We start from the raw sequence: 12,260 nt of genomic DNA on the forward strand, positions 1-12,260 counted from the left end.
GACATTATATATTTGCTTCTGATTCTCCAACTCATATTAAAACAGTGAAAATTGCCTGATGAAAACTTTATTCAAAATCTTCCAGGTCATTATGCTATAATTAATATATCAGTTATGAATTCAGATACAGTGCTGGTATCTAAAGCAGATAATGGCATTGCACAGCTTTAGGACTGGAGAACTGGTTACAATTTCTAGATTTTGAGTTAATCCAGGTCTAGCCAGACCTTGCCTATAAATGAATCAGGTTGTTTTGAAAAACTACATTACATTTTCTGAGGAGAAAAGATTGGACAACATCACTATTGATTAATCCCAAATAGATCATAAAAGAGGGAAAAGGATCCACATGTGCAAAAATGTTTGTAGCAGCTCTTTTTGTTGTGACAAAAAACTGGAAATTGAGTGGATACCTATCAGTTAGGGAATGACTGAATAAGTTGTGGTATAAGAATGTAATGGAATATTGTTGTTCTATAAGAAATGATAAGCAGGTTGATTTCAGAAAAGCCTAGAAAGACTTACAAGAACTGATGTTAAGTCAATTGAGTAGAGCCAGAAGAATATTGTACAGTAACAAGATTATTTGATGATCAACCGTGATGCACTTGGCTCTTTTCAACAATGAGGTGATTAAAGACAATTCCAATAGACTTGTAATGGAAAGTGCCATCCACATCCAGAGAGAACTATGGAGAATGACATTTTAAGGAGCACAGGGGAGGGTGGATAGCTTCAAATGGAATACTGGGATGACTTGGGATGCAATGGGCAGTAATAAAAGAGCTTTCATTGGTAAGTAGGGGATAAAAGATGTGGCCAGATAAATGACAGCCAAAGTTTCAAAATTGTTGGAAGCCAAAGGATATGCCTGACTGAAGGGATGGTAATCTCTAAGCAATGTGTTGAGCTAGATTTTCATATATGATATTTCCTAGGGCTTCAGCCTCTTGGAGGAGATCCCTCTAAGAGAAATAATCATCAGAGACTGGTTGGAAAGAGAAGGAGGAGTGGCTAGGAAGAAGAGAAAACCAGCAAGAGGTCTACCATAAGGTAATAAGGATGGAGATGTAGAAATTTCTTGGGAGAGGAGATGTAAGTATTTGTTTATCCAGAGAGGCCAGTTTGCACTATCCTTCAAAACAAGGTTAGGCGATTTTCATCATGATTAAACAGGAAGGTTCAAATGAAATCATGTTGACATGTTTTGCATATATTGGATTACTTGCTATCTTGGAGAGGGAGTGGAGGGAAGGGAGAAAAAATTGGAACATAAGGATTTGTAAGGATGAATGTTGAAAATTATCTTTGCATGTATGTTGAAAATAAAAAAAACTTATTAAAATGTAAAAATTTTGTTTTAAATGTAACTGGGGAAAATATTAAATAAATAAAATTATAAAAAGTGAGAAAAAATAAAGTGCTATACTCAAAAAAAAAAAAAGAAAAATATATGTTAAAGATCTTTAGAAAAGTTGAAAGTGTTGTACAAAAGTTTTCTTTTATTATAGTTCAGGACAGATATGGAAGCAGTAAGCTACTATTCAATTTTCCCCCATGAAATGGTCATGGCATTTTATATCATGCTGTCTTGTCATTCTCCTTCTTGCTCCTTAGGTGCTTGGAGTTCAGGGTCTTTCAGTTCCTTAACCTGAATCCTGTGGCCAATCCCAGGCCAAGCTCATTGAGCTAGATCAGCCATCCAGGGCAGAATATTTCCTGAATATGGGAAAGCTACTCTATTTGTCCCTCCAGCAGCTGTCCCTCTATTACTGCCCAGTATGACCTATATGACTTTCTTGCCCTGAAGCTCCTGAGAAGGCTTTGACTCCCTTTTTAGGACGTGATAGTTATCCAGTTTAGAAAGCAGAAATGCAATTTTGGCCTGGGTTGGCTTACTGAGACATTAAGATTCTTTCATTATTTCTGCTGTGGGATCATTAGGTAGAAAGCTCTTTTCACCAAAGAGAAGAGTGAGCCTCTCTTTGTCTAAGGACTTTACACTTAGTAAATAATTAGGAAACTGCTATGATTAATTGATTGAGAATAAACTTCCTCTTTATTTATTCTGAGCATCTTTTTGTACTCAGAGAGTGAATGGGGAGGGGGTGGAGTTATCAGGGGAAAGTATATAAAAGCCAGAACTGGTTCTTATGGAGTAGTAATCCCTTCTCTGAGACTAGAGTGGACTTCAGCTGCAGCTGTGATCCTGATTGAGAAACTTCTCAGCCAAGACATCAAAGATAGGTTTTATCCTAGGAAAATGTCTCCTTTCCCGCAGATTTGTGAAAATTAAGAGCTGGTCTGTTGAGAGAGAGGGCACTTGGAGTCATTAGAGCTATGGGGTTTGCATGAGTGCCTGGTTCATGGATAAGTTTTCTTATTCTGCCTAAACTTTAGTTTCTTTGTTAAGAATCCACTTCCAGTGAATACCCAGAGTGTGAATCTGAATTGAATATTCCATGAAGAAGATGGAAAAATATGCTTTTCAATTTTTTGTTTATTAATCTGAGAGCCAGAATTTATATACTCTTTAAGCTAGTATTGCATTAACACCAGCTACCTCCAGATGGGTACTATATATATTTCAGGATTAATGTAAAGACCTTACTTCAAAGTTCACCTTAACTAGCAATAACAAGGTGTCTATCATAATAGGGTCATAAATAACAGTAATAATCAATAACAAGGTATTTGTCAAAACAGAGTTGAAAATAGCATAATTATGCTGCATTTTTCCTGTCACATGCATTCTCTATCAAGATTATCCTAAATTTACCTTGAATAAGTCTTTCATCCCTTATTAAGGGAGGTGATGAGCTAATGTTTTAAATTATTCACCCTTAAAGCAGGTCTCAAGTAATACCTGAACTAGACTCTTCCTGTACACGGATTTTTTCCAATACTGGTCCTCTTCATTTCCTCATCTGTAAAATACAGAACTTTAATATCTTAACTTAGGTAGACTTCAGGATCAAATGGGTTAGCACATGGGAACTGACAGTAACACACAATAATATTCTTCTGAATTGTCCTTGTTGGGGAGATTAGGTGTAGTGGAATTATTAGGGAAGTCCTGAGGTAGCATCTAAAAGCTCTGGAGTGACCCAGCATCAGCTGCTTTCCTTGGCATGACCTAACTAGGCACTCAGAACAGTAAGCCAAAAAGCATTTATTAATCACTTACTATATATCAGGCAGTGAGCCAAGTGCTGGGAATAAAAGAAAGGCAAAAACTGGTCTGCCATCAAAAAGCTCATTTTCAAATGGGGACACTCTATACAAATATCAGTGTGAATATGCAATATGTAAATAGTGTAAATAACAGGGAATCTTTAGAGGGAATAGGGGAAGGATGAGGGGAGGATGAGAAATAGGGGAAGGCCAGGAGATTGATATTTAATTCTCAAAGTAAAGACTTGACAACAGATTGGATATCTGGGAAGAGCGCAAGTGGGGTGATGAAGATGATACTGAACTTATGAACCTGGGTGATCATGAGAATAACGGTGACCTTGACAGTCATAAGGAATTTTAAAGAGCAAAGGGTTTGGAAGGAATGACATTGCTTTTGGTTTAGATATGTTGGATTGAAGATTCATAAGGGGCATCCGGTTTGAGTTGTTCAGAAAGCAGTGGGTGAAGCTCAGCAGACAGGTTAACCTATGTCTGTGGATCTGAAAACCATCTGCATAAAGACAATTTAACCAAGGCAAATCTAATGAGATTGAGTGTGATAATATAGATTTTTAACTTTTTTTGTATCGTGGGTCTCATCTGGTGAAACCTACAAATCCATTCTCAGAATTATATTCTTAAATGTATACCTCCAATTGCATGGATACTGTAGTGTCAACTCAGGAAACTAGAAGGGAAAAGCAGAAAGTTTGCTATAATCCTGACTTCAGAATCATAAGATCAAAGACTTTTGAGTCCTAGAGCTCAGAAAATCTTTCAAAGCCAGCTAGTCCAACCTTCCTTATTTTACAGATAAGGACAGTGAGCTTAAAGGACTTGCTAAAGATCAGGGGTAAATGACAGAGCAAGATTCAAATCCACTTCATCTGCTTCTGAACATTCTCCAAATCTCTTTCCACTACAATCCTCTGCCTCCTTTTGTTGGCCCATGTGAATTCATAGATAATCAAGCACCATAGGTTTAGGTTTTCTCAGCTCTCAAAAAGCATCTTTTTTTTCCATGACGAAGAGGAATTTGCTAGAGCATCATTCTTGTTGATCTCTCTCAGAGCATTTTCTAAGCAACAGAGAAGAAAACTAAAATCAGAAGTTTCCTAATGCTTAACAAATTTTGTTGTTACTCATTTTCACATGACCCCATTTGAGGTTTTCTTGGCAAAGATACTGGAATGGTTTGACATTTCCTTTTCCAGCTTATTTTACAGACTAGGAACTGAGGCAAACAGGGTTAAGTGACTTGCCAAGGTTAGCACAGCTACTATATGTTTGAAACCAGTTTTGTACTCCACCTTAGCAATCCTTAACAAATCTAAAGTAATTCAAAAGTTAAAATTTGAGGTCATTATCTTTACCTTCTTCTCAGATGATCCAACCTTGATTTCTTTTCTTTCATATGATGTCTCCTAGAAAGAGGAATGTAGTTGCCTTCACTTTCTCATCCTACAAGCTATATTTAAGCTAACAGAGAATAACTACATAATGAAGTGATCTTTCTCTCAGTGGTTAGGTGTCAAGGGATAGAGAAGGAGGAGACAAAATCTAATTATCAAATAAAGGGGAAGTCTTTAGCTAATATGCTCTGATAGCACAGTTAAAGAAAGTCCTATTTCAGCCCATAACTTTGACACGGTTCCTTCCCTCTGTAGGTACCAGTAGTGAAATAGGAATCACTGAGATTCATCTTAGAGCTGGAGGTGGCAAGGTAGCATCCTATCCTTGCTCCCTGGGCATTGCTTAACCTCTTCCTCCTAATCAACTTCTTTCTCTCCTCCCATATTCCTCTTCCTCCTCTTCCTTCTCCTCTCCTCTCTTTTTCCTCCTGCTGTAGCCCAGCTGCCCCAGTCCATCTTCCTGCACCATCATGGAGAACATCAGCACCAGCATCATGATTGCAGATGATGAGCCAGGCTATGACCTAAACTTATTTTGCATCCCTAAACATTATGCTCAAGATCTGGAAAAAATCCTCATTCCTCATGGACTAATCCTGGACAGGATTGAACGTCTGGCACAAGATGTGATGAAGGAGATGAGAGACCACCACATGGTTGTCCTCTGTGTCCTCAAGGGTGGCTACAAATTCTTTGCTGATTTTCTGAATTATATCAAGGTACTGAACAGGAAAAGTGATCAATCAATTCCTCTAACTGTAAATTTTATCAGAATGAAAAGCTACTATGATGGCCAGTTAACAGAGGACATAAAAGTGATTGGGAGAGATGATCTCTCTACCTTAACTGGAAAGAATGTCCTGATTATTAAAGATATAATTGACACAGGGAAAAACATACAGATTTTGCTTTCCCTGGTCAAGCAGCATAATCCAAAGCTGGTGAAAGTAGCCAGCTTATTGTTGAAAAGGATCCCACGAAGTGTGGGATATAGACCTGACTTTGTGGGATTTGAAATTCCAGACCAATTTGTTGTTGGCTATGGCCTGGATTACAATGAATTCTTCAGGGACTTAAACCATGTCTGTGTCATCAATAAGGTTGGCAAAAACAAGTACAAAGCATGAGTTCCAGTTTGTGGGTAGAGGAGCATTGAAACTCTTGGGAAACACATCAGCTTCACCTCTGGACCCCCAGCTCAATTTATCCTTTATTTCTACACCATGGCTATCTGTTTATTAGAACTTTTTACACAAATTGTATTTTATCTGTTTTCTATTGGAGGGATGTCAAACAGGTGCTACAGTTCTGATTGTTTCATTGTTACATTTAAAGAGAATATCACTTTTTCTTGGTGGGTTGTATTGCTTCATTTGCTTAAATTTCTGCACTGACATGCTTAAAGTAGTGTGCACATAAGGAACATTTAAAGAAGATAGAATTATTTTTTAAAGGAGTAATTTAATTATATATATTGATGAAAATGCAGAGAACCGATTGAATGTTAGCTAATATCATTCCTTGTCAAAGAGGAAACAATCTGATTCAATATGTATTCTAGTTCTATACAGAATACAAGAAGTTTGATTATTTTCTGCTACCCTTAAAACCTTTGGTTATTCTTGCTAATGCTGCATTAAAATAGAAGCAAAGACTTTTCTTTCTATTGTTCATCTCAATAAAATTAAAATAAAAGTTCACTGAGTTGTATCCCCTTCTTACAGATTATTTCCTTTTTGTGTTTACCATTCAGAACTAATTTTCTTTTAAAGAAGAATTGACAGGGGCAGCTAGGTGGCTCTATCTAGTGGATAGAGTACCAGCCCTGAAGTCAGGATGACCTGAGTTTAAATTTGACTTCAGACATTTAACACTTCCTAGATGTGTGACCCTAGGCAAGTCACTTAACCCCAATTGCCTCAGCAAAAAAAGAATTGACATTCTGAAATCTATGACATTTGAGTTGTGAAATTTATAATTCAAAATGTTTAAAATAAAGGCTGTCTTTTAAAAAGAAAGTCATTGTTCTATGATGGGGCCCATCACTCTGGAAGCTTGAATAAGAAATCAGTCCCATCTCATTTCATTGGATACCTGTAAATCCTGAAATGAAATCTTCTCTGTAGTAAATTTGAGTTATGAAACTGACCAAATATCTAACTGCTCTGTGATGGTCCAAATCATTTCTATTGATATAGTGGCTTCAGAGAGCATTTCCTGATCACTGAAGATTGTTGGAGGCATCAAATATTGGGGTTCAGTCATATGATAAATTCACAATGGCCATTCTCTTTGTTTATAAATAAACCAAAGAGATACATTAGGTACAGAAATGGTAAATATGAAAGAGTTGGGAGAGTATATAGTTAGCAAGAAAAGGGGTTCTAACAATTAATTATGGAAAAGACAGTTTTCCTAGTGGAACTCACAATTAACCAGAAAGGGAACACTCCATGATGTTGGAGTATGTCCTTAGTGGTTAGCACCCTTAACAAGGGAGTTAGCTTTAAGGAGAAAAAGATACCATCAAGCATGGTGGGGTGAAAGGGGCAAGCCAACAAGGCATGGGAGAATGGTGAGTAGAGAGACAGTATCCAAGATTCATTAAAGATGGTATGAGCCATGGACAGACTTATTGGAGAAATTTAAGCTCAGGGGTTTAACATAACTGGGATTTCTGATGGGACATAATAAGGTGGGGAATACCCATGGTGGGGAGGGAAAGACAAAGTATAGAAACAAGAGGCTAAACTGATCTCCCTTAGTGCCCTTTCCTGCCTCCCCCAGGGAGCAATTTCGTCAAAAAAGCTATCTCAATTTAGTCAGGACAAATGACCTCATATTCTAAGTCATAAATGAGGAAAAACTTGGAATTTCAATGCCAAAGTGGCCCCAACTTAGTCTTACAAAGAAAAAGGTTCCTTGGGCTCCTTGTAAACCAGGTGATCTCTGGAGAAAGAAACCTTGCCCTGGGACACAATCTTCACTCAAGTTTTACAACACTGTCTCCATCTTGTGAGATAGCTTTCACAGTTCTCCTCATTCAATTCCCCCCTCTCTTTCATGAATGGAAAGCTTCTCACACCAAAGTTTATCATTTTTGAAGTCTGATCTATCCTCCCAGGCTCCAGTTCCCACCCTTCTCTCTTGAACGCAATCTATCATGCTAATCCCATGACTGTACCGTCTATCTTAATGATTTTGCAGTTTCTGAACCACATTGGTAATAAGTTGCATCAGACAGTGGGACATAACTCCACTGAGGGCTATTAGAAGACAACATAAAGCCTGTCTCCAACAGACTCCTCCAACCCAAGAGGAGTTAAAAGGGGAGGTCCAAGTTTGAATCAGAACATGTGCTGATTTTCTAATGTCTTTATTATATCTTTTACCAAGGCAATAGTCAATATTTTCTCTTGGAAACATAGTCTTTTCTCATGGAAATATGAAATCACCCAGGCAGCTTCCTCCCCTCTTGCCCTTCATTCTAACCATTTTGGATAATACAGATTGGGATAGGAGGGCCCACCAGAGGCTATAAGAATAGCCTTCCACAGACATCTTCTTGATGGGAGTTTTCGTCTTGGGCTCTAGTGGCTGGGCCAACCTATTATCCCCACAAGTTGTCTTCCATAATTGGAACAGGTAGCCTTTCACAAATAAAAATGTCTTCACAAAAGTCAGCAACAACAGAGATATTAAAATAAATAGACAGACATATGCACTTAGCAACAAATAAATGACTAGGCCAAATATTCACTTACCTAATTTAGGACATAATGATCACATTTTTAAATTTTTTTGAATTGTTCTCATGGCTTCTACTGACCATTTGCTCTTATTATAATTATAATCATAATTATAATTATAAGAGAAAAAAAAAGCAGGGACATGATTATAATAGCATCAAAACAGGTCCTTCAGGCCATGGCTTGAGAGCACATATATATATGATAGTAACATCTCCTTGTAGGATTGAATCAATCATACTGAACCATGCTAAATTAGATAACTATTGTCTCTATCAATTCCACTGACTTAGTACCTTGTAAGAATCCTTTGTTTCAAATTCAGGGTTCTAAATTAAATTCAGAGACATTTAATAAAGGCCTTAAAAGACATTCAAAAGTAACAATAATTGTATTACTTTTCTTCCACCGTGATATTTTCCAGAGAGTTTTAATGAAATTTTGAGACCCATTTGCCTCTACCTTCTCCTGAAATTATCTATTTTCTATTTCTTCCCTTTCATAGTCCATTTGCTGGAAAGAAGGAACACATGGTGTTCCACTTTCTCAAGCTGAAAGCTAGTAGCTATGTTGAAGCTCACATCTGGTAAATTTGGTAAAAAGAAGTAAACAGATTTTGGAAATGGGAGAGAAAGAAATGCAGGCAGAGAGTAAATTGAGAAACCAAGTTAAATATGAAGAAACAATGCCTTCAGGCTTCCTTCTGAATCACAATCCAGCCATATCATGTTCAAGTGACATCAAAAGCAGTGTATGTGAATATAGCTCTGATGAAGAATTTTATTTAACTTCCTTTCCCAACCCAAATTATCCAAGTATAACTTGAAGAATTGAAACCCTCCTTTGTGTATCCCAAATTTGCATCTGCATCCCAGATGGCTGAAGATATGATGGAAGTGAAGACAAGAGCAATGATAATGAAATCAATAATAAAATCACCTCTGACAATGATGATGACCAATATAGAGATGCTGTTTATATGGAAGACAATTTTTAGTAAGGGATAAGTGATGGATGTGGTAACAGATATAATGATAATTAAGATGATGGTAGTAGCCATACTGGAACACTGAAGAGGCTGCTGAGGTTTATGGCCAAGATGACAAGGGCCATAACATATTTCATGATATCCATTATGATAATGGCAGCAAGGTTCCTGACAACCATGATGATAATGATGATAAAAGTTCCAACGATCAAGACAGAAATATTGATGTTACCCACAACAGTGTTGGAGACAGGACTTGTACGACCACATGTTTTTCATATGAACTCTTGCAGAGCCATGTGTCTCCTCCTTCCTTCTACTTCTTGTGTACTTGGTTTTTTAAAACATATGCATATGACCTATATACAGTATTCATGTTCTCTTATTACCACTTTCCCTTTGGTTCTTCTAAACTGATATGGAAACTTTTCTTTTTTTCCCCAAAATGTTAGCTTTCTATTTTGAATGTTAAGCTGTGTTAAAAATTGCTGTTCATTAAATACCTCATAACATATTATACACAGTGATAAAGGAAATAATAATTCTTTTTAGAGATAAATGACATGTTAGCCCATTAAGACTGGAGCCCTGAATCGATAGGGAAGGAGGAAATTATAATTTATTATAAACACCACAAAAAACACCTAGGCCTATTTTTATTTCTATTTTTAAAAGAGAGACAAACAGAGATAGAGAGTCAAAGGCTTCAAAATATAGAGAAAAGTCACGTAGATTTAACTTGAGAGGCCTGATTCAATAGACTTTCCTTATCTTTCTTTTTATTTTTTAATTCTGAGTTTAATCAACATCAAATAAAATTAATATTTCCATATGCAAATGACAGGGGGGAAAGAGAATTTTACATGAAACTGTGACTCCATTATATACATCTTGCTTTTATTTTAAAATATCTGAGATAAAACATATGTTAAAAGCTTTTTTGTTTGTCTGTTTCTTAATGACTTTTATTCTCTTCTCTTATACAGTTTTAAATGCTCCAGTGACATATTCTTCTTTTTTTTCTTATTTCTCCTTTGACAATTTTCATTAGCACCATTTTCACAATCTTCTTTACATGTTTACCACTTTAAAAATTGAAAGAATGAAAAAAAATTCATATATTGGATATATATTAAAAAACCAAAATGAAATAGCCACCTTGATCCTTTCCAAAATGTATGTTTCATTCTACAGCTTGAACTTATCATTTCTCTGACTGCTTGGATTTCCAAAAAGCCATGTGGGAGGACAAAGTGGAGATAACATGCAAACACAGAAGCCTAGTTGGAAAGCATAAAACCATAATGATGCTATAGAAAACCAGCAATTCTGCTGTTTTTGAAGTCATCCCTAGTGGTTTGAGTACTATCTCCAACTCTGAACTACAATTCAAACAGAATAGAGTAGGTAATCCTTGTGTTGATGGCTAGTGGGAATGGGTGACAATGAATTATTCAAACTAACACAGGTAGGACTAAGTAAGACACTCTCAAGCCCTAGACAGGTGAATATGGAATTGAATAACTTCAGCTTCATTAGGTGTTGTAAACACTGACATTTTTAGCTTAAGTCCAAATTCTTCTGTCATTAAAATGAATGTGCCTTCAAAGTCTATACAGTCTCTAGTTCTCTAATTCTCCTAAAAGACAGAATTAGAAGAATGGGAAAAAAGTTTTAGAGACAAATCAAGATCTGATATATATGAAAACATCCTAATGATTAGTACTGTCTCAAACTGGAATAAGATTTCAAGCAAAGTAGTGACAATTCCCATCAATGGAATCCAATGGAAGTCTCCAAATACAAGATGACTCGTGCCTTGTCAAGACTGTGGTAGAAGGAACTATTTTTGTTGTTACAATTTGGTACATGAGCACTGAGGTTTATTTCAACTCTTATATACAAAATACAGTTACAATGATGCTAGAGGTGGTCTCGTTTATCCTCTCATCCAAAGTAAAAAATTCCTCTACAATATCCATGAAAACTATTCCCATAGTTTCTGTTTGATCACTTCCCATGAGAAGGCTCAAAAGTAGCCAGCTAATTTCACCCCTAAACAAAAATTTAATTCTCTACAATTAGCCCCATTGGTCAGGTTACAAATGAGGATTTTCCAAGAAGCTGGATTGTTCTAGACAATGAAGGATCATAATTTGCTCTAAGTCTTGGAGACTATGCCATTCATCTTGTCACAATCCTAATACCAGAGAAGCAGTGTTGCATAGTGGATATGGAGATGATCTTGCAGCTAGGAAGAGCTGGATTTAAGGTCTTCTTCTGACACAAACCATCTTTGTAATCCTGGAGCCTGACATCTAATTTCTCAGCACTTTGGAAAACCCTTTAGGGGCAGCTAGGTGCATAGATAGAGCACCATCCTGAAGTCAGGAGGACCTGAATTCAAATCTGTCCTCAGATACTTAACACTTCCTAGCTGTATGATCCCGGGCAAGTCACTTAACCCTAATGGCCTTAGGAAAGAAAAAGAGAAAAAAAGAAAAGAAGGGAGGGAGGAAGGGAGGGAGAAAGGAAGGAAGAACAGGAGGAAGGAAGGAAGGAAGGAAGGAAGGAAGGAGAAAGAGAGAGAGAAGAGAAGGAGAGGAGGAAAAAAAAAAAAGCATATTTAACATTTGCTCTAGGATTTACTAGGTCCTCAGACCATAGATGATAGGATTCAAGGTGGATGGGATAACCAAATAAAAATTAACAAGTAGCACCCATGCCAACTTGGCCACAGCCATGTGCTCATAGTAGGACCATGTGGGAGGCACAGAATGGCAATTGGATCACCATCTAGCTCAGCAGAGTCATAAACAGAAACATCTTGGGGGCCATAGAGGTTGCCATGATAACTGCCAAAATGCACAGGAAGTAGAACATGAGCTCCTGCAGAATAGATTTGACCCAGATCACAGTCAGAATCAGAGTGTT

General features: G+C 36.9%; 1 pseudogene; it reads left to right on the forward strand.

The window, feature by feature from the left end:
* Nucleotides 1-5,030: 5,030 nt before the first annotated feature.
* On the forward strand, nucleotides 5,031-6,209 carry LOC141559836 (hypoxanthine-guanine phosphoribosyltransferase pseudogene; annotated as a pseudogene).
* The last annotated feature ends 6,051 nt before the right edge of the window (nucleotides 6,210-12,260 follow it).

This window comes from Sminthopsis crassicaudata, chromosome 3 (genome assembly GCF_048593235.1).
Source record: "Sminthopsis crassicaudata isolate SCR6 chromosome 3, ASM4859323v1, whole genome shotgun sequence".
Taxonomy (NCBI): Eukaryota; Metazoa; Chordata; class Mammalia; order Dasyuromorphia; family Dasyuridae; genus Sminthopsis; species Sminthopsis crassicaudata.